This window comes from Callithrix jacchus, chromosome 7 (assembly GCF_049354715.1).
Source record: "Callithrix jacchus isolate 240 chromosome 7, calJac240_pri, whole genome shotgun sequence".
Taxonomy (NCBI): Eukaryota; Metazoa; Chordata; class Mammalia; order Primates; family Cebidae; genus Callithrix; species Callithrix jacchus.
The window spans coordinates 113,137,111-113,161,587 of record NC_133508.1 but is presented as its reverse complement, the minus strand read 5'-3'; the positions used below and the strand labels follow the sequence as shown (position 1 = coordinate 113,161,587).

General features: G+C 41.3%; 1 protein-coding gene and 1 pseudogene across 20 annotated transcripts in view; one reads left to right on the top strand and one right to left on the bottom strand.

Moving 5' to 3' along the window:
- Positions 1-24,477, bottom strand: part of MSH4 (mutS homolog 4) — a 296,009-nt gene that overhangs the window by 121,585 nt on the left and 149,947 nt on the right. For 8 of the 20 annotated variants that reach the window (XR_013520182.1, XR_013520181.1, XR_013520184.1 and 5 more), the window contains exons 19-21: positions 20,400-20,761; positions 16,643-16,870; positions 13,766-13,856 (exon numbers count right to left, since the gene is read on the bottom strand). The gene's annotated coding sequence lies outside the window, so the exon portion shown is untranslated. The other 12 variants (XR_013520196.1, XR_013520195.1, XR_013520197.1 and 9 more) reach the window with 7 other exon arrangements.
- LOC100385470 (ATP-dependent RNA helicase DDX50 pseudogene) lies at positions 22,227-23,576 on the top strand (annotated as a pseudogene).

The following is a 24,477-nucleotide window of genomic DNA, read 5'->3' as shown; positions in this document are numbered from 1 at the left end:
TGGATAGTGTATCTAACAAAGTTGTAAACTATGATAAACTAAGAGAAATCACCCAACTACCCGATGAGAATCCCGCCCTCTTTCTCTCCCACTTACAAGAAGCCCTAGTCCAGTACACTCGGCTAGATCCAGCCTCCCAAAATGGGGCCACTGTATTAGCCTCCCATTTTATCTCCCAATCAGCACCCGACATAAGAAAGAAACTAAAGAAAGCAGAAGAGGGGCCAGAGACTCCCATCCAAGACCTGGTAAAAATGGCCTTTAAAGTATTCAATGCCAGGGAAGATGCGGCTGAGGCTGCCCGCCAAACTCGCATGAAGCAGAAGGCTGCCCTCCAGACCCAAGCCCTAGTGGCAGCCCTAAGGCCGGCAGGGAACCAGAAGCCCAAGGCCAAAACCTATGCCCCTCTGGGGGCATGTTTCAAATGTGGAAAGGAAGGAAACTGGTCCCGGGCCTGTCCACAACCACGGCCACCAACTAAGCCTTGCCCTATCTGTCAGCTCCCGGGACACTGGAAGTCAGACTGCCCCAGCTTCCCCAGGGTGCCGGTTCCTCAAAACAGACACACTGGCATCACACAGCCGGCAGTCACCCTCGGTAGGGAGGAGCCTGTCTGCCAGGAGCCGACCTCCGAGGGAGCTCCATTCCCCAGTCTATTAGGGTTGATAGACGACTAGCGGGGCCCTGGCTTTCTGACTCCGGTTACCCTCGCCGAGCCTAGGGTCACACTTCAGGTAGCGGGTAAAAGTGTCTCCTTCTTGCTGGACACAGGGGTTACCTACTCCACACTCCCTTCCTATTCTGGCCATCTCACCCCTTCCCAGGTCTCGGTCATGGGAATCGATAAGACCCCGAGTATCCCCTACCAAACCCCACCACTCATGTGCTCATATAACTCCACTCCATTTACCCACTCTTTTTTAGTAATCCCCACCTGCCCAGTACCCCTCCTAGGACGAGACATCCTTTCAAATTTAAAGGCCGTCATAACCTTCCCCACTGCCATCCCACACAGCCTCTTTCTCCTAGCCCTCACCTCAGATATCGAACCCCAAAAAGCCCTATCCAAACTACTCCCCAGAGTCCACCCTCAGGTCTGGGACATTAACAATCCATCTGTAGCTACACACCACCAGCCAGTTCAGGTCCACCTTAAAGACTCTTCGCCTTGTTTTCTCTCCCACCCTCAATTTCCCATCTCTAAAGCCCACTGTATGGGTATCCGACCCATCATAGAGAAACTAAAAGGTCAAGGCCTCCTAATTCCCATTAACTCCCCATGTAATACCCCCATCCTCCCAGTACGAAAACCCTCAGGACAATATAGACTGGTCCAGGACTTGTGTTTAGTCAATGAAGCCATAATTCCCATACATCCAGTTGTCCCCAACCCATACACCATTCTCTCTAACATTCCCCCAGGGACCACCTGTTTCTCAGTCTTAGACCTAAAAGATGCCTTCATTTCTATACCTCTACACCCCAACTCCTACTTTATCTTTGCCTTCACTTGGAATGATCCCCTTATGAACATGTCCCAACAACTGGCCTGGACAGTCCTTCTACAGGGTTTCCGAGATAGCCCGCACCTATTCGGCCAGGCACTCGCCACCGACCTACTCCACTGCAACCTCAAGCCCTCTCACCTCCTCCAGTATGTAGATGACCTTCTAATTTGCTCTCCCACCCGCCAAGAGTGTATTCAGGCCACCACCACCTTACTCAATTTCCTAGGAGATAGGGGATACCGGGTGTCACCAACCAAAGCACAAATAGCCTCACCCACTGTCACCTACCTAGGTATACAGCTCACGCCTGGACGATGGTCCATCACAATCGACCGACTACAAGCCTTAAAGGCGCTCCAGGCCCCTGAGTCAGTGAAAGAAATCCTCTCCTTCCTAGGACTAGTAGGGTTTTTTCGCCACTGGGTACCTAATTATGCTTTGCTAGCTAAACCCCTACACCATGCTGCTGCAGAAGCCCCCGAGGGACCACTCTCCTCACCAGGTTCTGTCAACCGGGCATTCAAATCACTGCTTAATGCCCTATGTACCTCCACCAGCCTAGCCCTGTCTAATCCCAACTTACCCTTCCAGTTATACATGGACGAAAAACAACACACAGCTGTAGGAGTGCTAGTCCAACCAGTAGGAAAGACCCTTCTGCCCATAGCCTACCTGTCTAGACAACTTGACCCAACTGAGTGAGGATGGCAGCTGTGTCTTAGAGCCCTAGCTGCCGCCATCACCCTAACCACAGAAGCTCTTAAGATCAATCTACAACTCCCACTCCAAGTCTTTTCTCCACACAGGTTGACCGAACTGCTCAGTCAACACTCCCTGCCCCACCTCGGGCCCTTCCGTATCCAACTGCTTCACCTACTGTTTATTGAGAACCCCAACATCACTCTCTCCCACTGCTCCTCGTTAAACCTGGCTACCCTCCTCCCTTGCCCTCCGTACGCCAGCCCCCTACATTCCTGTACGGAAATCCTCAAATTAGCCCAGTCTCCTCACCCCGACTTGCTCCCTCAACCCTTACCATCTGCCTCCATCACCCTATTTGTTGATGGCAGCTCTATACCCCATCCCACTGGCCCACAGAGAGCAGCCTATGCTATAGTAACTCACTCTGAAATTATAGAAACCCGCTCCCTTCCTCTTGGGACCACTTCACAACAGGCTGAACTGGTCGCCCTCACCTGGGCCCTATCCTCGTCCCAGAACAAAGAAGTGAATATATATACTGACTCCAAGTACGCCTTCCTCATAGCTCACTCACACTGTATGATCTGGAAATAACGAGGCTTCCTCACCACTAAGGGCATGCCCGTCCTCAATGGAAAACTCATTGCTGCCCTTATTCAGGCCGTTCAACTCCCTAGCAAGGTAGCCATCATCCACTGTAAGGGACACCAGTCCCTGAACTCACCTGTAGCCACGGGGAATGCCTTTGCAGACAGGGTGGCTAAAAATACGGCAAGAAACCATCCGCCACCCACTTCCACTCTCTGTTTCTTGTCCAAGTCATATAGCCCCCAATACTCCACCTCAGAACTTCAGATCCTCCAGTCTACCCCCGGGGTACGGTTCAAGGACGACTGGGCCTTCAAGAATAACCTCCTCATCCTCCCCGAAAAGCAAAGGTACCAAATAATCCAAGACATCCACAATTCACTCCACATTGGACCTAAATCCCTATACCAGTTCCTCAACCCACTTTTTCACCCTCACCACCTCCTCAGTACCATACAGGAAGTCCAGTCCTCCTGTACTGTCTGCGCAAAAACTAATTCCCAGGGTTCCTGTCATCCTCGGTGCCAGCTTCATCAGCTACGCGGGTTCCTACCTGGCCAAGACTGGCAAATCGATTTTACTCATATGCCAAAGCACAAACAGTACCGATATCTGCTAACCATTGTTGACACTTTTCAGACTGGATTGAAGCTTACCCCACAGCCTCTGAGTCTGCCGGGACAGTGGCCACTCATCTCATTCAAGACATCGTCCCATGCTTTGGACTCCCGGCCACCATACAGTCAGACAACGGCCCAGCCTTTATCTCCAAAGTCACTAATGCTGTTTCTACCTCTCTAGGAATTCAGTGGAAGCTACACACCGCCTACCATCCTCAGTCCTCTGGTAAGGTGGAATGGGCCAATGGCCTAATAAAGGAGCATCTGACCAAGCTCATGCTTGAGGTCCACCAATCCTGGGTAACCTTGCTTCCTATCGCCCTCACCAGGTTAAGAGCAAGCCCCCGAGGCCCATCACAGCTTAGCCCGTTTGAGCTGCTGTATGGCTTCCTACTTTCAACTCCCCCACTGCCAGAAACCACTCCTCTAGACAGCTACCTCCCCTACTTTACTCTCCTTTGCAACCTTCTCCGAGAGCACGCCAATGCTTCTCTTCCCCAACCCACCCAGCCATCTGAAAATATGCAAAAAGTCTCCCCCAGAGACTTAATTCTTATTAAATCCCTCTCCCCAAAGTCCCTCGCCCCCAAGTGGGAGGGACCATATACCGTCATCCTCACTACTCCATTGGCCATAAAAGTCGCTGAAGTCCCATCTTGGGTTCACCTGTCTCGGGTAAAAAAGGCCCCTCATGGACCCTCCTCATGCTGGAAAGCTGTTCCTACTGGCCCTTTATCTGTCAAACTTACCAGGGCCTAGCAGCCACACCCCCTACAGATGGAGATTTTTCCTAACTGAAAACTATACCAAAACCACCTTTATCTGTAACACCCCCCCATACAGCCACAACCATCTTCTTGCAACTTCCGACTGCCCCGCAGTCGGATGCCAAAGCGCCATATACCTGAACTTTACTAAATTCTACAATGTCCATGAAGGAATTGGGATTTTACCTGTCATATGCTTCAACTATGACCAACCATCAGGAAAATGCAGTGATACTCCCTGGCGTTCCTGCATGGGTTGCAACTGGGGCTACTGTTCCCTACATGCAGCCCTTGACACACAGCGGCACCCAGGCATTCCTGCCCGGCTCAAAATTGTTCCAGATGTAGATGGAGAAGGAAATGTCAGAACCAGTTATACATAGTATTCTCTTCTCATACCTGACCCTTGGAATGACTGATGGAAAAGCCCCCAGAAAGCTGCCTTATATGATTTCTGAGACACCGCATATCCCTCCTCCCACCTGTACATTTGGCGGGCATACGTACGTACGGTCCACCAAGTCCATTCCGCTATTAACCTACAAGAAAAATCTCTAAATGACCAATTGCAACCACACTCGTCTCCGTTTTCCTGGCTAACCTTCCTCAAAGAAGGAATCAAGTTGGCTAACCTTCCTCAAAGAAGGAATCAAGTTAGCTAACCTCTCAGGATTAACTGACCTAACCTCATGCCTCATGTGTGCCTCCTTAGGACAGACTCCCTTCATTGCAGTCCCCTACCCCATCCCTCTCAACCTTTCAGCCTCAACTTCTCCCTTCTCCCCCATCAGGGAAGTAAATCTCTACACTCCACCTGGTTTTACACAGCTACCAGTATGCTACTCCCTAGGCCAGACCTACTCCAACTGTAACAAAACCATACTGGTAACCACTAATCTGACAGCTCCAAAGGGAACTTTCTTCTGGTGTAACAGAACCCTCACAAAACCTCTCCACACCGGCCAATCCCCAACTCTCTTATGCCTCCCAGTGACCTTAGTCCCCCGACTCACTATATATTCCTCAGCCGAATTCCAAATGCTACAAGCACCGCTCCACCGCACCAAGCGAGCTGCTTTTCTGCCCCTAGCGGTAGGCATCTCCCTAGTAACCTCGGCACTTGCAGCTGGACTGGGAGGAGGAGCACTAACTCACTCTCACCAAGCTATAGCCCGGCTAACCTCACAATTCCAAACTGCTGTTGATGACTCTGCTGAGTCATTAGCATCACTCCAACGACAGATTACCTCAGTTCCCCAAGTTGCCTTACAGAACCAAAGAGCCCTGGACCTGCTCACCACCGAACGAGGAGGAACTCTTCCTACAGGAAGAGTGCTGTTACTACATCAGTGAATCCGGCCTAGTAGAAACCCGAATCGAGAATCTCCAGAAACTCAGAACCAACCTGCAGAATCAAAAATTCTTGGCTGAAGCCACGGCATGGTGGTCTTCCTCTATGTATACCCTCTTGTCCCCGTTGCTTGGGCCCATAATAGCCATTTGCCTAATCTTACTTATTGCTCCTTGCTTTCTACAGTTCCTACAGTGGCACTTTCAAGAACTAACTCGAGTCACCATCCACCAGATGCTGCTCCAACCTTACCCTGAACGAGTGCTAGAAGCGGACCTCTCCCCGAACATCCAGGCTCCTTAAGAAAAGAAACCTCTTCAGAACCCCCCGTTGACCCTTGTCAGCAGGAAGTAGCCAGAGAGACAACCAACCCCCCTGACCCCCTCTTTTCTTCTTTTCTTTTAAGGAGTCGGAAATGTTTGGAAAACTCTGCCCCTATCGTGAAAGCTCTCTTTCCCTCCCCCACAAAGAGGCTCCCTTATCTCTCACTCTACATACCGCTCTAGCCTTCCCGCCCGGCCACAGCCACCTCCCGCCCGGCAACTGGCTGACCAATCACCGCCTGCCTCATCAGCACTCCCCAGCTTCCCGCGGCCTGGCTTCCCACCCAGTGGTTTGAACGGACCAACCGTTGCCCGCCACCTCGGCTCTCTTGGCTTCCCCACTCCCTCAGCCCTTCAGCCCCCTATAAAAGAACCCTGCTCCTCTGAGCGGCGCGGCCATTTTCCTGTTCTTCCAGGCTGGTCCGCCCAGAGGCTCTTTCCTCTCAATAAAGCCTGAACTTAAGACTTTCTTCTAACCTGCGGTCTGGTTCTTTCCAGAACGAGCTCAGTCCTCCCGCAGAGGGTAGGTCAGACATCTATATTTCCCCTTTTCCAGATTTTTTTCCTAAAACACAAAAGAAGCTCTGGAGCTACTACCCCATTAGGAGAAACCCGAGGCAAGCAACTCTAGACATTAAAGGAAACATGGTCTGTCTGTCTGCTCGCTTGGCTCTCCTATCTTCTCTCACAGATACTCCTTCCACTTCCCCCCCAACTGGCATGTTTTGCTTTGCAAGGAAAGAACATGTAAGAGACTTTTGGTCTGCTTTTATGTTGTTCAGACCCATCTAGCTTCAGTAAAAAATTTCCCTATAGACCTGGCGTTATATGATGTTGGAGTTTGGGATCAAATTCCGGCTTTGCCTTGTTTCCTTGTGTGTGTGTGTGTGCACATTCTCTTGGAGATCTTTTCAGAGGGACTACTGGTCAAGAACAGGGTCTAGACTGCGTGGTTTTAAAATATGTCTGCAAATTCTCTGGCACTTCTTATTTCAAAAGGAGAAGCCTAAGTCCCCATCTTTGATTTTGCATTGGACTTAATTCCTTTCTCCTAATGACTAGAATGTGGCAGAAGTGAAGGTTTGTGACTTCTGATACTAGGTCATAAAAGGCATTGTCCTTTCCTCCTTGCTTTCTTGGATTGGCTGCTCTTGAGGAGGTCAGCCATCACATCCTGAGGACATTCAAGCAGCCACACTGGAAGAAACTGAACTTTCTCACCAATACTCAGCAGCCCTGAGAGTGAGAAACCTTGGAAACAGATTCTCCCACCTCCATCTTCACTGCAACCTCAAGAGGGACCCTGAGGCAGAAATGCCTAACTAAGCCACTCTTAGATTCCTAACCTTGAGAAATTGTGAGGATAATAAATGTTTGTATTGTTTTTATAATACAATATTTCCCTACTATATTTTGGGCAATTTGTTATACAGCAATAGATAACCAATGAAGATTTTAGCACAGAAAAAGGCACTATGCTGTAATAAAAATCTGAAGTGTGGGAGAAATTTCAGAATCAAGAACTGAGAGGAAGCTGAAAGGACTTTGAGTGTGAACAGAATCCTAATGGCCTTTGAGGAGGCTACTGGTGATGACTTAAAAAAAAGAGAAAAACATTACTGGAAACTGGAGGAGAACGGCTCCTCATTATTTTGAGGCAGAAAGTTTATTGACAATATTACCTGCAGTTGCATGGAAAGTATAAAATGTACTAATGATCTGAATCATTTAATTCTCTTTTCTTTGTATGTGGGCTGAACCTAGGGACTTCTAATCAGTAAAATGTGGCAGGAGAGATAGAGTGTGACTTCCAATACATATTAGGGTAATTTTTTACATACCAATAGATCACAAATCCCCTTCCCAAACAGTCTCACCTAATAGGATTCCTAAATATTCTCTAAATAAAAATCACCACCTGGTATAATTGAAAGTTACCATATTTTACAATGAATAGCTTCTCCCTTCATTTGGGACAATTTATAAATGATCTCTTCTCTATAAATTCTTCTTTATTTCTCATTTCCATGCCAATAATTTTATTCTTAAGATCTTTATAGGTTTGTCTCCCAGACTCACATCAAGTCTTCTTGAGAACAGAAACTGTTCTTTTTTTTTTTTTTTTTTTTTTTTTGAGACGGAGTTTCGCTGTTGTTACCCAGACTGGAGTGCAATGGCACGACCTCGGCTCACCGCAACCTCTGCCTTCTGGGTTCAAGCAATTCTCCTGCCTCACCCTCCCAAGTAGCTTGGATTACAGGCATGCTCCACCATGCCCAGCTAATTTTTGTATTTTTAGTAGAGACGGGGTTTCATCTCGTTGACCAGGATGGTCTCGATCTCGTGACCTCGTGATCCACCCGCCTCGGCCTCCCAAAGTGCTGGGATTATAGGCGTGAGCCACCGCACCTGGCCAGAAGCTGTTCTTATACAACCATGAATATAGCAGGTGATTAATATAGTTTATTATGCAAATAAATTGAATCCAGGACAGGTGTTATGCATGCTAAAATTTTTACATTAATAACAGACTGACTTTTATATGATAGGTATGCCATAAATATGGATCATATGATTAACTGATTAAACATGATTTACTGCAAAACTGTCAGAAAAAGAAGGATATAAGGGTAGAGAAGTTTGTTCAACTAGGTAAACCTATCCCTAAAACTAGGGGGTGGTTCAATATTTTTAAAAATTAGCAAGATGTCATTGCACACTTTTCAAAACCAAACCAAAACAACAAACAAACAAAAACACACAATGTTATAATGTAGAAGGAATAAAGAGAGAAAATGTGTGAAATATATGGCAAAAGGAATTCAGATAAAAATAAATTACCTTCTTTCTCTTTATTTTCAACCATATTTCTTTTTAAAAATCCCAATTAAATCTACCTTTCCCACTTTACAAAAACAAATATTTTATTATTTTGAAATAGAATTTTTCCAAAAAAGAAGCTATTAATCTTATTAAGTTGTAAAACACAAATAATCACCCTGTATATTTTGATGGCGCTTTATAAATCATAAGGAATTTTTTACAATACCTAATTTGTGTTTTGCAACAACATAATGAAGTAGTTATGGTAAGATATTGTTTTTTATTTTTTGTTTTTCAGTGAGGTAAAATTCAAATAGGTTAAGGGATTTGCTCAAGGTCGCATGTAAGGTAAGTAGCAGAGGCAGTACTTAAACCCCTGTCTTCTGAGTCCAAATCCAGTTTTCTCTCACTACATCACACTAAAAAACTGACTTAAGTATATGAGAAAGTCAATTCAGTTTATCAGTGAATGAATGATCTGCAAGCCCAGCAGTATTTCCTAGCAAACCATAGTCATAAAAGTTCCATCTGGAACGAACTACCCAATTCCAGAAAAAAAAGGGCACATAAAAATCACAACTAACCTGAAATTAGAAAGGAAAACTCACGACACTGCTGAATAATAGCCTAGTCTCACAAGGTGGCTTCCTTGACTTTATAAAGAACAGTACTTTCATTCATCACCATTATGCTGACTCATATTCTTATATAAGAGGGGTTCTCATGTAAGCTCTGGATATAAAAACAAAAAAGTTATTCTCTTTAACAGTTTTATCATGTTTTAATCTTATTTCAATTTTTCAATTACTATAACTTTGAATCAATATAATCCTTATATTGAAAATTTATTACTTCCAGTTGAAAGAAACATTGTATTGAAAATTATAAAAATATATGCCATAAACTGAATATTTGACCACTATGAAAAACTGAATATTGAGAATGATTTTAGTGGTTTGGGATAAATCATCAAGGAGGTGATAAACAAGCCGGGGCAGTCAAGGAGGAATTACAGAGGAAGGCAATAGGATATTGAAGGCAGAGGTGAGGATGAAAAGATCATATGTAGAATACAAAAAGCATACTAATTGAGTTGGAGTAGAAAGAAGCTTGGTAGAAGACCACAAAATATAAGGTGTTTTTAGACTACCACAATAGGGTAAGGATTTTAGATACTAGTAGTCAACTGGGAATACTTGCTCCAAGGAAATAATGAAAATGATTAAAAGACTTAGCTGGCAACTACTGATAAGGCGAATATATGTTTAGGAAGTCCAATAGTATAGTAATAAAAAGGCCTGAAATGACACTGAAAGTCAAAGAAGTACAAAATATATAAGTTGGATGGAAAAACAATGGAGTGATCTGGCAGTCACCACCTTAATCAAGGATAAACCTTTCAATCACTAACGCTGGGACAGTATGACATCGTGTAACTTCTGGTATGATGCAAAATATACTTCAATATAACCTATGAAGTAATCTTGTGAAAAATGCTACACTGAAATAAATGAAGTTAGTTTACAGAAAAATATAACAGATAATGCCAGGCATGGTAGCTCATGCCTGTAATCCCAGCACTTTAGGAGACTAAGGCAGGCAGATCACTTCAGGTCAGGAGTTCAAGACCAGACTGGCCAACATGGTGAAACCCCATTTCTACTAAAAATATGAACATCATCAGGGAGTTGTGACACATGCCTGTAGGCCCAACTACTTGGGAGGCTGAGGCGGGAGTGTGGCAGGCCAGGTCTCACTAATGCAGGCCCCCATTACAACTGTCCCAGCACTGACTGAGTAGCTAGGTTAAACATTAAAAGGTGATTGAGCCAGTGCCCATGTACAAAGGCTGGAATGTAACAAAGAGCCCACCAAGAGTTTTGCCTAGGCTTTTCCTGGGCCTTTAAGCATGACAAGATAAGAAAGGAATTCTTGCTTACTGAGTGTGTGAAGCCTGACTAGCTTTCCTAAGTTGTAGGATTAAACAAGTTTTATTGGGGGTCTGAAGAAACTCCCCAGGCCTCCACAAAGTTTATTGAGGTCTAAAGGAACTTTCCAAACCTTTATGACTTAGCAGGAGACAAGATAAGGGTAATCTCCCCAGCGCCTAGACCCTTTTAGATTAAATAAACTTACTGAGGCTCCAGAAGAAGGTCTTCAGGACTCAGACCTTAGTTATAGATTAAAAGAAGTTAACCACCTATATCTTTAGATTAATGCACACTTACATGTAGATGTATAGCGTACAATGTATATAAGCTCTGGAAAACATTGTAATTTTGAGTTCATCTGGTGATAATTTCCGGGCCTTCTCCCTGTAACCAGTTACAGAAATAAAAAACCTCTTCCTCCCCAGTACAAGATGCACATGTACTTCCTCCCCAGTACATCTGCATCTTGTACTGGGCCATGAGAAACAGCAGCCCAACCCTCAGTTTGGTCCAGGAACATGAGGATCACTTAAACCTGAGAGGCAGAGGTTGTCGTGAGCCATAATCACTGCCACTACACTCCACCATGGTTGACAGCAGCCTGGGCAACAGAGTAAGACGCCATCTCAAAAAACAAACAAATAAATAAAAAATTAAAGAAAAAAAATGTAACAGATAAAGAAAGAATTTAAATCTCAGTATGAGGAAACAATCAGACAAATTCAGAATATGGGATATTCCATTATCGTCATGGAGTCATTATGATAGGACTTTGAAAACTGTTTCAAAATCCAAAATGACAAAAAATTACATGGAATTTATTAATTTGTATTGGTTTTATATTTTTACAAAATCTCTAAAGACACATCTTAGGTCACTTAGGGAAATTTGAATCTGGACTAGATATTAGATAATTTAGAGATAAGCTGGAGAATTTAGAAATTTTGTGTTATAATATATTCACTTAAAAAAAACTAACACCAGGGAGTTTAAATGTATAACTTTTGATAAAATTACACATTTAATTAACCATAGTCTCATGTTTAAATCCAGTTCTTCTCATTCTCTATACAATGCTCATTTCACTATTAGAGACAAATGCTATTTATATAATCATTCCTATTATATGGGAAAGTAAAAATAACTAGCCATATAGTAAAGAAGGAAAGAAGCACCACTTTTTTTATCTTTTACCGATGGAGTTCATTAACTTGGAGTTCAGTAAGAATGTGTGAAGGCTGACTAGTTTTCCTACGTAAGAAGAGCTCCAGCCTCTATCTTCTGCATTCATATATTGTTCATGTCTTAATTCTTCAGAATTAAAGCCATTTATTTACCTACTGTACTGGTCCAACGATTAAAACCACAAATGAGAAACTACAGCAGAAAGCACAAAACATTCTATCTTGTTCCTCTTGATTATAAAATTGTATGCCACCTCTCAGAGAAATACAAATGTAATGAAATTCTGGAACAAGAAAAAGACGTACGGTATCTATAAACTTAAAACTTGTGTGGCTTGGGTCCATTGCTGTCTTTCTATCTCCCTCCACAGCTGATACTCAATGCTTTTCAATATCAAGAGACTGATCATTTGTCCATGAATACATACCTGTAGTATGATAGACCTACCCAAACATAAGTAGACAAAAAACAAAAAAAAACAACAACTGTACCATTAATAAATCTCTCACTCTTTTTCATCTTATCGGGGAGCTGACAGGAGCTGTAGATATGCATGTTCATTAGTTATTGGCTTGCGATTTTGTTTGCTTACTTGCTGTTTTGAAAGAGAGAGTATGCTTTTATTCCTCCATTTGTTTGCAAGAAAATTGTTAGAAATTCAAATACATGATCAATACCCATTTAAGAACTAAAATGACAACTGACAAAACCCAGTAATATTCTACAACAAAGTAATCTATTCACTTCAATATGCTTTTTGACAAATTATATTTTTAAAACAAAATTATCTTTAAGAAAGTATACCACATATTGATTTTACTTTATGTCCTCTGAACGATACTGCCCAGATAATCAATAAATATTGGTACAGCAGAACTTTGAATAATGTTGGTTCATTCAATATCATTTTGTTATAACATTGATGAGAAAAAAAAATCAATTCCAAGTGGGACCACTGTCTGTTTGAAGTTAGCACACTCTCCCCATATTTGTATGGGTTTTCTCTGGGCACTCTCGTTTCCTCCCATATCTCAAAGCTGTACATGTGTGTGTAATTGGTGTATTTAAATGGTGTCAGTCTGATTGAGCATGAGGATGAGTGCACCCTGTGATGGAATGACATCCTGTCAGGATCGGCTCTCACTTTATGCCCTGAGCTACCAGGATAGGCTCTGGCCACCCCAGACCTTGAACTCTAATAAGCAAGTTGAAAAATGGATGAATGAATACAAATTATTATCAAATAAAAATTCATGATGTAGGTGGTAATTATACAGATAGATGAAAATAAATGATGAGCTAAGAAAGTGCAGAGCACCTATCCTGTTTGTCAGTTTTTTAACTGTGTGATAGTAGGAGATGTTCCTTGACTTAACAACCATTATGACCACCATCACTTACCGATTCACCAAAAACTGGGTAATTATCTTGCTTGTGTTTATTAATCTATGAATAGTTCACATGTATTTTAATGCTTAATATTAAAAGTGTTTTGTGTCTTTATTTAAAAGTTTAGTGGCTGGTTATGATGGTTGCTCATGCCTGTAATCCCAGCACTTTGGGAGGCCAGGAGTTTGAGACCAGTCTGGAAAACACAGTGAGAGCCTATCTCTCCAAAAAAAAATTTTTTTTAAATTAGCTGGGCATGGTGGTGCATAATGGTAGTCTTAGTCACTCAGGAGGCTGAGGTGGGAGGATCACTTGAGCCTGGGAGATCAAAGTGACAGTGAGCTATGATCACACCACTGCACTCCCGTCTAGACAACAGAGGAAGCCCCTGTCTCAAAAACAAAAAGTAAAATTTAAAAAATTTAAAGTTTAGTGATGTTTTTGTGATTAGAAATATACCTTAAAACTTAACTTTGGTTTATATCAGCCTATGGTAAAATTTGTTTTGTTATAAGTAGTTTCTTCTAAAGTTGCAAGGTTTCCAAGAATCTTATCAAGGACATGAAATGAAGACTTACTGTATGGGGTTTCCAGCATCCATTCATGCAGTGACCAACAGAGTGATGCACAAGACCAGATGATCAAGACTCACTTCGTTTACCCCTTGGCCTGAAAAACAGAAAGGAGTTGTTTATAATGTGATCTGGGCATCATGTAATTGGTATTCCCAGATACTGATAGTGATTAAAAATTCTGTTCTAGTGAATATTTTAATCTCCCCAATGAACTCTTACTGATTTCCATTGTAAAGCATTTTGTCCAATGGCATTCATTACCTCTGTCTAAATGATCAGATTTTCAAAACTAACAGTTCACATTAATAATGTTTTACTCTAGTCCTTCTCCAACATCTTTTAGTCAGTTGCTCCTTTTTCCCTTAAATGATCTGTAATGCAAATGAAAGAATCTGAGAAGTCACAAGTTGGATTTTGACCTCTTAAATTAACTTCATTAAAATAGCTCTAACTACAGAAAAGAGCAGACCTTCTTGCTTTGGGGTGAAAAGAATCACTATCTGAAATGTCAGTTGCCTCAGGCAGGCACATCACATTGAGTTGCATTCAAAGATAGCTTCGAGCTAGCTTCACACTGAATTATAAAAGAAAAGTCACTGAAGTCATCTCTTTTCATCTAAAGAAAAATAATTTTAGCATTATTTACCATTGGGAAAAATGATTCATGGACACATAACAGCCTACTAATTTTACCCTTATATAAAAACATTTTTCCTCTGAAAAATAAAAAAACCTATAAAGCAACCTAATAAGTGATATAATTTGATATAGTATCAGTGTATATATGAATTAATGTGATGAAAATGTAGACAATTCAGTAATTGTTCTGGTTGGCAACAATGAAAATTTGTAGTTAATGATTATCTAAGGAGGATAAGAAAAAAGTTTTTTAAAGTCTAGAAGTATAAATCTGTGAAAACAAGTTAAGCCCATCTCAGAAAAAAAGTTTTAAAAGAAGGAGATCTCTGGTAAAAAGGAATTTGAGAAGATTAAGAAAAACAAGGAGCCCTCATATATTAGGTTGATCTAGCTAAAGATCCATAAAACATTCCCTGGTTAGGCCAGTAATACCTTTTTACCATAAATTCTTTCTAGCACTGATAGTGTTCCCAAAATATAGCACTTAGGTATTCGAGAAAACAGTGGAAAGCAGGAAAACTACTTTACTTTCCCCACTCCCTTCTTCCCTGAAACAGGTCATAAAAGCCAGCAAAGTCACTCTCGGCCTTCTCCTTCCCTTCGCCCATGAATACCATTATGTGATCAGTGTCTTGTCCTATACCCAGAGGAAAGGAATGTCATAGGGATACCAAGAAGAATCTGAAAAAACAGCCTTGCCAAGGTCCTCCTAATTTATTACCATTATAACATAACACTTTGTCCTTCAAGGAAGGAAGGAAGGAAATAAGCTGGTTGTAAATATGTGGATATATTTCTAGATTATCTATTCTGTTCCATTAATCTATGTGTCTGTTTTTATACCAATACCATTCTGTTTTGGTTATTGTACCCTTGTAATATATTCTGAAGTCAGGTAGTGTGATGCCTCCAGCTTCATTCTTTTTGCTCAGGATTGCTTTGGCTATTTGGGCTTTTTTGTTTTGTTCCATATAAATTTTAGGATTTTTTTTTTAATTCTGTGAAAAATGAAATTGGTGTTTAGATAGGGATTGCATTGAATTTTTAGATTGCTTTGAGTAATATGGTCATTTTAATGATGTTAGTTCTTTTGATGAATGAACATGGGATGCCTTTCCCTTTGTTTGCATTCTCTACAATTTCTTTCATCATTGTTTGTCTTGTTATTGATTTCTAGTTTTATTCCATTGTAGTCTAAGAAGATAGTTTAAATGATTTTAGTTATTTAAAATGTATTGAGATGTTTTGTGTCCTAATATATAGTCTATCTTGGAGAATGTTTGATGTTCTAATGAGGAAAATGTATATTCTATAGCTGTTGGATAAAATGTTCTGTAAAGTCTGTCAGATCCACTTAGTTTAATGTGCAGTTTAAATCTAACGTTTCTTTGTTTATTTTCTGCCTAGATGATCTGTCTAATGCTGAGTGGTGAGGGAATGTGTTCTCTTTCCGGGTCCACAAGGGGGCATTGTTTGAAGGGCAAGAACTTCCCAGCGCCATGCCTCCCTTCCATCTCTCTCCATCCAGGAGATTTAATCGTTTATGTTTAAATTTCAGGGGAGCAGGAAGAAACTAAGAGTCAATCACCCCAGCGGACGTTTAAAGGAACTCCTTTTATTGGCCAAAGGAACTTGGATAGGTGGGAATTTCTCCCAGGATAAATTCCCCTGTTCCTTCACCCACACTGGATTTCCAGCTCTTTGGAATCCCCTTCCACAAAATGGGAAATCTCTTTCCCCTCCTGGATTTCCCCTCTGGGGTCCCACTTCCATACGCTGTTAGTGTAAGTCTTCTCTCTCTGCCTAAAGAAATCACTTTCTACAAACCCTTTTGAGTCTGGCATTTACTTTTACAAGTACGCAGTACTGTGGTCTCCTCTCCCATTCTTGGGGAGTGACAGGACAAGAACCTGGGGAAACATCCTCTCAAGGGAACCAAGGGCTCCCCTGAACCCCTGAACCCAACAGTGGGGTGTTGAAGTCTCTGATTTTATTTTATTGAAGTCTATGTCACCCTTTAAATCTAATAATATTTGCTTTATATGTGTGGGTACCCTAGCGTTGGGTGCATTTACTTTTATAATTGTTATATCCACTTGCAGAATTAATCCCTTTATCATTATATAATAACCCTTTTTGTCTCTTTTTGCTGTTTTTGACTTAAAGTCTGTTTTATCTGATGTAAGTATAGCTAGTTGTGTTTACTTTGGTTTCCATTTGCATGAAAAATCTTTTTCATACCTTTACTTTCAGTCTTTATGTATCTTTACAGATGACATGACTTTCTTGTAGGCAGCATACAGTTGGGTCATGTTTTATTATCCATTCAGCAAGACTATATTTTCTAAATGGGAAGTTTAATCTGTTTATTTTCAAGGTTATTACTGATGTTGGGGTCCAGCACGTCTGCCGGGGGACTACGAACCTGCGGGAGTCCCCAAGACCGCCAACGTAGATGTCTCGTTCAACCTGAGGGAGAGAGTGCGTGGAAGTAAAAGAAAATAGTAAAGCAGAGTCTGGAGGGATGGCTTAGGCTATGTCCAAGCAGCAATTTTATTTTTACAATACGTTTCATTATATACTTTTCTGAAGTCAAAGTTGTTTACACCAGATCAACGTACTTAAGTTATAGTAAGCAAGTTACACCCACTAAGTTACGCCCAGTAAGTAAGTTAAGTCCAGTAAGTAGGTTACGCCCAGTAAGTATGTTACTTCCAGTAAGTAGTTTACACCCAATAGGTCAAGGTAAGTAAGTTACAGTCACGCCCTGTAAGCTATGGTAAGTTACAGTTACACCCAGTAAGTTATGGTAAGTAAGTTACCAAGTGTAAATACCTAAGTTAATATTTTACAATGAAGGTAACAAGGGTCCAAAATGAACACAATCAAGCAGTAAACCATAAGGAGCCAAAAGTGGTCACAATGCCTTGCAAGTCCTCATATCCATAAAGTAATGTCTGTTAATTATTTTGAATAACATACAGTTCCTCTCTTGGTTCCTGCTTTCCCTCAGCTCAACTCCCCCAACCAGGGATCTGTGTCTGGGCTCAAGCTCACCGTATGGCAAGGCCCATTTCCTAGGGGCCTCACACGGGAGCGATCCCCACAGATTCCCTCATACTGATATGTGATGGCTTATTTCTGCCATTTTATTAATTGATCTCTGATTGTTCTCTCTCTCTCTCTCTCTCTCTCGTTGTGGTTTGATGGTTTTATATAGTGGCAGCATTTGAGTTTTTTCTCTCCCCTGTTTGTGTGTTTGGTCTATGTGTAGGTTTTATATTTTCATGTGCTTCCATGATGATAAATATTGTTCTTTCACTTCCAGGTGTAGGATTCCTTAAGCATTTCTTGTAGCTCTGGTCCAGTGGTAATGAATTCCCTTAGCTTTTGCTTGTCTAGGAAAGACTTTATTTATCCTTCATTTATGAAGGCTAACTTTGCTGTGTTTAGAATCTGAGACTGGCAGAGGTTTTTTTCAATATTTTGAATATATCATTCTATTTTCTCCTGGTCTGTAAGATTTCTCCTGAGAAATCCACTGTTAGTGTGATGGGGGTTCCTTCATAGGTGACTAGATGCTTTTCTCTTTCTGTTTTAGAATTCTCTCTTTGTTTTGACTTTAGACATTTTGGCTATAAAGTGCAGTGGAGAATCTAAGAGCCCCCTGAATCTGTATGTCTAAATCTCTTGCTACACTTGGGAAGTTTTCATCTATTACTTTAATTAAATACATTTTATTTTTTATTTATTTTTTCTTTGAGACAGGGTCTCACTCTGCCACCCAGGCTGGAGTACACTGGTATGGTCTTGGCTCACTGCAACCTACACCTCCTGGGCTCAAGCAATCCTCCCATCTTTGTCTCCTGAGTAGCTGGGACTACAAGTCTGTGACACCAAGCCCAGCTAATTTTTTCTTTTCTTTTCTTTTTGGAGATAGGGGTTTTCCAGGTTGCCCAGGTTGGTCTCAAAATCCTGGGCTCAAACAATCCACCTACCTTTGCCTCCCAAAGTGCTGGAATTACAGGTTTGAACCACCACACTTGGCCTAAATAGGTTTTTTATCCCTTTCATTTTCTCTTTGCCTTCTGGGACTCCAAAATTTTGACTAATTGGCCACTTCATGGAGTTGCATATGTCAGAAAGTCTCTGTCCATTATTTTTTTTTTCTTTTTCCTTATTTTTTTTGACTGGGTTATTTCAAAAGACCTGTCTTCAAGTTTCAGATTTTTCTTTTATTTGATCTAGTCTATTGTGGATGCTTTCAAATGTATTTTGTATTTTATTTGATGAGTCTTTTATTCCCAGAATTTCTGTTTGGCTCTTTTTTATGATATCTATCTCTTTGATAAATTTCTCATTCATATCCTGAATTTTTCTTTTTTTTATTGTTTTTCAGTGTTCTCTTGTCTTCTACTAAGCTTCCTTAAAATCAATATTTTGAATTTTTCAGAGTTTATAAATTTAATTTTGACTGGAATTTATCGCTGGAGAATTATTGTGTTCCTTTGGAGGTGTCACATTTCTTTATTTTTTAATGTTTTCTGTGCCGTTATATTGATATCTGTGCATCTGGTCTAATAGTTGCTTCCTCCATTTTTTTGAATTTACTTTTGTAAGGGAGGAAATTTTCCTGACAATGTTTTGCAGTGTTGGGTAGGGCATTTTGACTATTATTCTGGGTGGATGCAGTAGTAGTCTTGGTATAATTCTTTAGCTGTAAATAGTGTTAGTCGAGTCTTATTTCCTCAATGGCTTAGAGTGTGGTTATTAGTAGAGGCTGTGAAGTTTTTCGGGAATGTGAATACCAGGTGGGCCAGTCTTCAGGTCCCAATGATGGCAGCAGTTGGGCTGAGTATGTCTGCCTTTGGGGCCCCAGTGTGGTGTAGGCTGGCACCAGTAGTAGCTGGTCCAGCCAGGCTGGTTCTTAGGCCTATAGGCTGCTTGTTCAGATGCCAATGATGGCAGCAGTGAGCTGAACAACAGGTTATCAGGCCTCTGAGTAGAAGGCATAGCATGAGTAATGGCAGTAGCAGTGGCAGGTAAACCCTCTGCATCCCAAGTGGTGCATACTGGTGTTAATGGTGATTGCAATTAGCTGGGCAGACTAGTCTCCAGGCCACAAATGGCACATGAAGGTAGGTTCCAGCTGTAATAGTAGTAGCAGGGTGGGTAGGTCCAACCTCAACACCTCAAGAGAGGTACTTAGGTACCAACAGGGGTGGCCTGGGCTGTATAATTCTCCAGACTTTGGGACTGTGTTTTCTAGCCCTGAGGGGTGGGGTGTGAAGCTACACAAGGCAGACTTGACTTCAGGCCTCTCAATGGTGTGTGCAGACACTGACTGTGGTAGGCAGAGAAGGGGTGATTCCCCAGGCCCCTGGCAGAGTATTCAGGGATACACTACAGCCTTGAAACTGAGGAGGCCAGGGTTGCTTTCAGTGGCATCAGTTGTACACAGGGGAGTGAGAAATGTGCTTCACTCGCAGTTCAGCCCTAATAGCATCAGCCTGTGCTTGACTTGCTGATGCTTTGTGTTCCACTTGTGTTCCACACATGCTTTAGTCCACATGCAGCAGTCCACAGCAATAATAGCCATGGGCAGGAAACTCTATCTAGGCATGTGAAACTGCACAGTGGCTTCACTGCTGGAGGCAGTTGCAGTCTGTGGCCTGCACTCGGGCCCTAGCATCTGAGGTAGCTCCAGCAGTGGCTGCATGCAAAGGATGTCAGTGAGGCTCTAGGGATGGGTAAATGCAGGTGCTGTTGGGACCCAGGGTGAGGTGTAGTCTACTGGCATTGGGATCTCAAAATGGCACGTTGCTGTAGCTGCTTAGGTCTCTGGGAGTGTGTGGGACCCAGGAGCAGTGCCACTATGTAGTCTCCAGGCAATTTCCTATGTTAGTTTCAAGGTCTGCAAGAGTTGAGGCCCTCTCCCATGGCTAAAATTGCAGGAGTTCATAGTGGGAATGGGGCCCACTGGAGGTCTCTCACTAACCTTTCCCTGCACTGGGGAGTCTCTCCTGGCTCCCAGCTGATCCTGGAAGTAGGTTGCTTCTCTTTCTTATTCTTCCTTGCTTTAGGTGTTTTCTGTCACTTCTTCATTGAATTCCAGCGTTTGCTCCTGGATGATCTATTTTAAGTGTGATTATCTACTCACTATTTAGGTTCTTCTTTGTGGAGGAGGTGAGTAGGAGATGTCTCTGGTCAGCTGTCTTGAAGCCCCTCAGCAGCTGAATGAAACAGTTGCTCTAAACAGAAGTAGGCATCAGTGGCCTTTTACATGTGGAGATTATTTACTTAGCCATTTTTAAAAAGTCTTGAACTCCAAAGGTTTAAGATTACTTCCAATCCAAGTATCTGAATAAAAAAAATTCAAGACAGAAGGCGAATAAGAAAAGAATCCCAGCTGCTGGGTGGTACTATTGTTCTGAAAGTATTTGAGCTATTTTTTAGCATTAAGAGCAGCCTAAGTTGTCTGTGAATCTTTATTTCTGAAGGCTCTCAGGTCACGTAAAACTTATATTAAATAAGCAGAATCTACAAGGAACTTAAACATATTTTCAAGAAAAAAATCAAAGAACCCCATTAAAAAATGGGCAAAGGACATAAACAGACACTTCTCAAAAAAAGACATACATGTGGCCACAAACATATGAGAAAAGCTCAACATCACTGATCAATGCAAATCAAAACCACAATGAGATACCACCTCACACCAATCAGATTGGCAATTATTAAAAAGTCAAAAAGCAACAGATGCTGGCAAGGTTGTGGAGAAAAAGGAACACTTTTACACTGCTGGTGGGAGTGTAAATTAGTTCAACCATGTGGAACACAGTGCAGTGACTCCTCAAACACCTAGAGGCAGAAATAGCATTTTACCCAGAAATCTCATTACCAGGTATATACCCAAAGAAATAGAAATCATTCTATTATGAAGATATATGCACATGTATGTTCATTGCAGCACTATTCACAATAGCAAAGTCATGGAATCAACCTAAATGCCCATTAATGGTAGGCTGGATAAAGAAAATATGGTACGGATACACCATGGAATACAACACAGTCATAAAAAGGAACGAGATCATGTCCTTTGCAGGGACATGGATGGAGTTGGAAGGCATTATCCTCAACAAACTAACACAGGAACAGAAAACAAAAAACCACGTATTCTCACTTATAAGTTGGAGCTGAATGATGAGATCACATGGACACATGGAGGGGAACAACACATGCTGGGCACCTGTCAGGGTGGAGGAACACAGGAGACCATCAGAAGAACAGCTAATGGATGCTGGACTTAATACCTGGGTGATGGAATGATCTGTGCAGTAAACCACCATAGCACACATTTACCTATTAACAAACCTGCACACACTGCACATGTACCCCTGAACTTAAAAGTTGAAAAAAAACTTACATTAAATAAATTTCTATGTTTTTCTCTTGTTAATTTGTCTTTCATTATAAAAGTCACAACCATAAGACTCCATAATGGATGAGAAAAAGATATTACCTTTCCTATCCTACTATAGTCATATATTACCTTAAATTGTTTGCTAAATACTTCTTAGTCCACAAAGGAATTCAGACTACAAATAAAGACTATTTAAAAAATAACAAAATGTGAAATTACAAATTATGACTGAAGCCTAAATGATACTTAAAGGGAACTGTATAGCCTTAAATTTGTTTTTAGCAAACTGAACTAAAGAGAGAATGATAAAGGGAAAAATGAGTAATCAAGAAGCAATTAAACATAAGAATAATAGAAAAGGGGAATAATATCAATAAAAGCAGAAATCCAAATATTAGTCAAAGAAAAAAGAAGAATTTTCTTCTTGGAAAAATGACTCAAAAGGCTGCAACCACTGTGGAACATTTGGCCATCCAGTGTCATTGGTCTCAGAGGTCAGCAGTTATTGGAGATGCCCTTCAAGTCTACAGTGGGTCTGAAGGGAGGGCTACTATTTTCTGTGAGACCAAGAAGAATGTAACTGAAATGGCCATGAATCCACACATAAAGCAGAATGCCCACTGTTTACATGGGGACATTGCACAGTCACAAAGAGAAATTACACTAAAGGGCTTCAGAGAAGGTAGTTTTAAAGTTTTGGTGACAACCAATGTGGCTGCCCGTGGTTTGGACACTCCTGAAGTTGACCTGGTTATTTAAAGTTCTACTCCTCAGGATGGTGAGTTCTATATCCATCGCTCTGGATGCACAGGTAGAGCTGGATGGACAGGAATTTGTATATGTTTTTATCAACCAAGAGAAAGAGGTCAACTAAGATATGTGGAGCAAAAAGCAGGAATTACTTTTAAACGTGTAGGTGTTCCTTCTACAATGGATTATCTAAAAGCATGGATGCCATCAGGTCTCTGGCTTCCGTTTCTTATGCTGCTGTTGATTTTTTCCGACCATCAGCTCAAAGACTGATAGAAAAGAAAGGGGCAGTGGATGCATTGGCTGCAGCCTTAGCCCACATTTCTGGTGCATCAAGCTTTGAACCACGATCTTTAATCACCTCTGATAAGGGATTTGTGACCATGACTCTGGAAAGCCTAGAGGAAATACAGGATGTCAGCTCTGCTTGGAAAGAACTGAACAGAAAGCTAAGTAGTAATGCAGTGTCTCAGATTACCAGAATGTGCCTCCTCAAAGGAAATATGGAAGTTTGCTTTGATATTCCTACAACTGAGTCAGAAAGGTTACAGGCAGAGTGGCATGATTCCGACTGGATACTTTCAGTGCCAGCCAAATTACCTGAAATTGAAGAATATTATGATGGAAACACATCTTCTAATTCCAGACAGAGGAGTGGCTGGTCAAGTGGCCGGTCGGGCCATTCAGGCCGGTCAGGTAGACAGAGTCGACAAAGGAGTTGATCAGGAAGTTGACCGGATGGTAGAAGACGAAGTGGGAATAGAAATCAATCAAGAAGTGGGGGCCACAAACGGAGTTTTGACTGAGTATTTGATAGTTTATCTACCAGTGTGAGCTTGCCTATTTCTGCCTAATCATGTACATAATCCACCAAAAATTAGGTCTTCATAGTTGAGGTATGTGTCTGCTATTTGCAAAGAAGTTGGTCGTATTTTTTTAAAAAGTATTTCACAAGAATGGTTGTAAACAAATCTACTTATCCAGTTATACCTTTGAATAAAAAAAAAAAAAACCTTCTTTTATTGTCTCTTTTCAAAAAAAGAAGAAGAAGAATTTTCTTATGCCCCAGCCCCATTGGTCTCATTTAGTTTTATTTTCTGCCTCAGAACATTTTCTCAACCTGGAATGGAATTCTCCTAAATAACATCTAAATGACTAAGTCTTTCATAGATTAAACCTTCTTTCTAGGGTTTCTTCTTTCTTTCAGAGAGGTTTCCTTGACACTAATATGGGTTAACTCTTCCTAGTATATTTCCTGATACTCTAGGACTTACTGCATTTAACTTGTTCACTGCCTGTATACCTCACTAGACTAGAAGTTCCACAGGACAGAGACCATGACTAACCATTGCCCCACTGAGCCTCTAGTGTCCAATAGAGTAATCTGCATATAATGCTGGCTTGAAACATTAGTTCTGAATGAATGCATGAGTGAATAAATAAATGGAAGAAGTCTGAGGAGAAAATCCAATCAAATATACAATTTTCTAAAAACGTGAATCCACAAATAAAAATGAACCCAAACATACAAAATTAGAAATAGGAAAAAGGAGATAACAGATGTTTATGATATTTTGTAAACTGTCTTAGAGCTCTATGTGTAACCCTATGTAAACATATTTTAAATCTTACTTAGATCAATAATTTCCTGGAAATAAAATAAAACAAGAAAAAATACAATAATCAGAAAATTTTTGTAAGTTTTTCAAATATAATCACTGCAAAAGTTCTTGCAAACTTTCAAAGAACAAGAGTAATTTTTAAACTGCATAATCTAGTTTTTATAAGCTAGATATGACAAATAGAGTACAAAAATAGATCTTAAACCAAGCTCATTTATCAACATAGCAATAAAAATACTAAGTAGAATTCCACCAAGTCAACTATAGGAGAATATTAAAAG